Source organism: Tachysurus fulvidraco, chromosome 11 (assembly GCF_022655615.1).
Source record: "Tachysurus fulvidraco isolate hzauxx_2018 chromosome 11, HZAU_PFXX_2.0, whole genome shotgun sequence".
NCBI classification, from domain to species: Eukaryota; Metazoa; Chordata; class Actinopteri; order Siluriformes; family Bagridae; genus Tachysurus; species Tachysurus fulvidraco.
Window position 1 is genome coordinate 5,046,294 of NC_062528.1, and position 4,413 is coordinate 5,050,706.

The window sequence follows — 4,413 nt, forward strand, 5'->3', positions numbered from 1 at the left end:
CCTCATTTAAACTACAAGAGGAAAACAGTATAAAATGCGTGAGCAGGATTTGCTCTGGGTTCTTATTGACTCCGGCGAACCAAAAGTATGCCGTTTTTTGTCACTGCTATGCTGGAATAAACTTCTCGTTCTTCATTAAGATCTTCAAAATCATCGTCTTATTTTTACACTACGCATTTTTTTCTTACATTGGTCATGCAGTATATGAGATGGAAAAGATGTATGTTAAGTAAAATGAGTAGTTTCCACTGACCAAATTATAAGATTGTAAAGATTTTAAATTCAGATAAATTCTAGGCCTCCTAAAAAGCAGGTTTTCTTTCCTTCAGTCCTGGAAAATCAGATTGAAGATTTCTACAAACACAGTTCTGCTCATGAAGGGTTTAATTATTAGTTCAGGTTTTGTGTGTATAGATAGTATGCACAAATTAAACAAAACAAAAAACAAAGGAAGTGTCATAATATGGTGTTGGGTGAATATAAACTGCCAGAACTATAATGCATCAGTGGCATTCTCCAGAACTCCGGAGGTCTCTAGAACTGCAAAAGATATTCTCTCAGTTGATATATATTTTATTGATGGTGGTAGATAACTCTTTCTGCTGTGTTGTAAGACCCTGGCAGGTACAGGATGGAGTTGCAGGAATCTTCCTAGGCTCCAATACTGGTTCTCAGCCAACATACCTAAATAAATACAAAGATACACCTCAACCAATTGTTAACTTATCAGAAGACAGACAGAAATAAATAGTACAAAGAGAAGGAAAAATAGGAAAATAAAGGAGAGACATAAGGCAAATAGACAAAGGAAAATAGACGTAAAAATACAAAAGGTTGAAGAGTTGGATAAAGAGTTGAAAGACTTAAATATGAGTGACTAAAAGAAGACAACAAGGGATCAGCTGCTGTACCTAGACAGCTGGAAGAAGATTCCAAAAGAAAGAAAGATTATAATGCGTTAAGTTTTATTTTCAGAAGTTCAGAACTCAGAATCGCTTTCCTTTTTCTTATATTCATGTATTCTCCTATAATAGAAGTGATAAGATTAATATTGCTTATTTTGATTGTAAACTTAGATGATTGTTTCTCACAGTGAAATCTTAAAAGCCCACTGTGACATTTACTCACATCAAGATTTGCTTATGCCGAATTATTGCATTCGCGGGTGAAATCTGCAAATGAAGTATTTCAACACTCGCTGTCGAAAATTCGAGAGAAGTTTTCAGTCATATGTAACCACTGCTTTGCAGCTGAAGGAAGTTAACCGCAATCATATAACCATATATAGAATTGTTAACCTTTAAAGACAGGGAACAAACATGAGTAGCACTCTGAGGGTCGCACACTAGAAATGTTTGGTGCATGAAATTTGATGTTGGCTGTCAAAAAAAGCCCAAAGGGTCCAGACTCGACAGCGAAATACAAAGTGTATATAAGGTCCATGAAATGTCATCTGGGTGTGCATTCTAGTGTAGGCAGGCTTGGTGCATGTTACACTCTGTGTGCATCAGAGAACAAATGCAAGCTTACACTTGGAGAGTGTTTCTTGGTTTGTTATAATCTTTGGATTTTAATTACTTTTACTTATTCTAATACTGTTTGATTATTTGAAGGAGATTTTATTTGTATTTTTTTTTTATTTTACTTTACATATATTACACACATTTGTCTGTATTACATTGCTGTTAATAAAAACAAGGCCTCCCATTGTGAGGACCCTGAAAAGACAAAAAAGTCTGACTCCTTCATTTAAAGATTCGACCAATAGATTAGGTAGAGGATTTTGAAGAGGATCCTTTGTTAGAAGACCAAGGGACTTCGAAGGACACCTGTGTTCAAGGTAAGACCGACTCTGATCATTGATCTTGTGTTTTCAAAACTAACCTGTGCAAACAGACACATTCCTTAGTGGGACTGTGGAAGGGATTCCTAAGCAAACGAAAACATGTGTCACATAAAATACTTCTGCTCTGAAACTTCCCTAAACATTTAATTGTGTTAGACTGTGAAGTAAATAGCATATGATCATTTTAATTCTCATCAAACTATTCAGTAATCCACTAGGCTGTTTGGAGTTCTAGGAAATAGAACAATAAAAGGTAATTTTCATTCTTCCTTAAACTTATTTCCAAATTTACAGGTTTCATCAAAACGCCCAGAAAATGGTTCCAACGGCTTAGACGCCATCTGGTGGACACTTACAGAATTTTATACTTTTTTCTTTCTTTTTTAAAATGTTCTTTACGTTCTCAGTTTGCTTTATCATTCTTTCACTACACTCATCTTTATCTTTGCTACCTGGTAATGGTGATGCCGTCACAATCTCCCAACCAGTATTTCAACATGCTGCTTAAATCTATTCACATCGTCTCATTAATTTTTTCTGGAGCAAACAGGCTGAAAACTGTGATATCTCTCCCAGCTGTTCCACAAATGACATATTATGTGAGCACTACACTACACAGTTAATAGTGAGTATATAATTCATCATTTCTGAAAATTTTTGGTACTAAGGATCCTTCATCCAACCTCACACTCTGTATGACATTTTCTATTGTAATAATAATAATAATAATAATAATAATAATAATAATAATAATAATTATTATTATTATTATTATTATTATTATTATTATTATTATTATTATTATTATTATTATTGTTATTATTATAAACTTTTTGTACAGTCCTTTAGAAGTAACTTCTCAAAGCACTTGACAAAAAAGATTAAATTAAAAGATACACATAAATAGAAGTTACATAATACAAGTTGGCTGTAGCTTAGGACATTCAAATGCTTAGAAACAGCCCTAAAAGTAAGGGGAAAATAAGTATTATAAATATTGTGATGCTATCACATGGACCGTACTCCATAAATAAAAGTAGCATAAGTGTGATAAGCTCTAATATACTGTAAGTGCACTACATTCTCAAAATACAATGCTCCTATGTGCCTTAAGCTGAAATTCTGTTAATGAAAAGTTTGCAGTCAATTGCAACATACCAATAAAAAACAAACAAAAAAACCTCCCAGTGGACAAAGAAATAATATAAACAGCATTTACTCCAAGACCTGACATGTATATGGTTGTGGAAAGATGGCTGTCTGTAAGGGTCAAGGTAGCTATCCTGTCAAGGTTTTTACATTCAGTGTCTTCGCTGCATGAATTGCTTTGCAAAGCATTTGAATCTTCTTGATGATATACCAGGAACATAACAACCAAATACACAACAGGAGAGAAGAACCCTTGAATAACACCAGAGTGTAATCACCTTCATCCATATCTAATGGATCTAACTATAATAAAATGTCTCCTTCATTTCCTTCCAAGTATGAATTATAAATCACTCCCCTTACTTCTTATCAGATACCAGTATTATGGGTTTTTGTTTTATACATTATATCTAAATGTGTGAAAGAATATGGACTGTTAATGCATCAGGACATAGAGAGAGAAAAAAACAAAGTGCTCATAGTTTCAACTGTGTTACAGTAACTGTGCCCTAGGCAAAAGCATGAGAGTCACAAAAGGCCACAAAATCACAAAAGATCTCGCTTTGTATGTCCTAAATTTACTGGCATGTGAAACATTTCATGTTTTTATTTATTTTTTTTTATTTCACAAATTTTATAAAAGGCTGTGCTTCTATTCATCTCTATAGAACATATTTATTCTGTGGCTTTGTGTTTCTGTCTTTGAAGCAACTTACTATTAGAATCTGAAAAAGAACGAGGTCAAGATCAGGTTAATGTACAAATGCACATTCAGGGTCTGTAGTTTTATAACAAGTCCCACCTGTTTTCAACCAGTCCAATTTAATTCTAAAGAACAGAATGTAGGTTTGTAGTATAAACCCCCACGATATGTAATTATGCTTCTATGGACTGCCTGAATAAAGGTGCACATTGTTTCATAGCTCCAACTCTAAAAGTGAAAAGTACCAAAGGGCTTTGAGGGAGGAGTCTAGAGTGTGAATGGTTGTAGTTTTCACATCACACCATAATTTGAATAATCGTACGACCGGTATTCCCTACTTCTTGCATATCTTACATGCAAAGAAACGTGTATTTATATGGATTAAAGAAGATGCACAGCATTCTTTTGTACTTTAGTTATATTTTGTTCAATCTTTGGATCAAATCTCTACATATCTACAGCCAGTGTATGATAGATGTCTGATCTTTTTTGTTGAACATGTGAGGGTCAGCTGACAGAAAATTGGATTTGCTGTGCTGGTGCTGGCTAGTCATATAGTCATGGAGTTGTAGAGCTGGTAGAAGGAACCATTATGTTGTAAAGAATGTAACCTTTCCCCACTTAATCCTTTTGCTCTCCAGTCTGAGAAGACCAAAGCTTAAACTCAGTAGATATTATAATTCCACTACATATGCAACAAATATTCTGACAGTGT

The 4,413-nt window shown here is 34.1% G+C and overlaps 1 long non-coding RNA gene across 1 annotated transcript; it reads right to left on the bottom strand.

Moving 5' to 3' along the window:
- Nucleotides 1-366: 366 nt before the first annotated feature.
- LOC125145882 lies at nucleotides 367-2,536 on the bottom strand. Its single transcript, XR_007144346.1, has 2 exons — nucleotides 1,885-2,536; nucleotides 367-684 (listed from the first exon to the last, which is right to left on the bottom strand). It is a non-coding gene; the product is annotated as an uncharacterized LOC125145882 (long non-coding RNA).
- Between the last annotated feature and the right edge of the window lie 1,877 nt (nucleotides 2,537-4,413).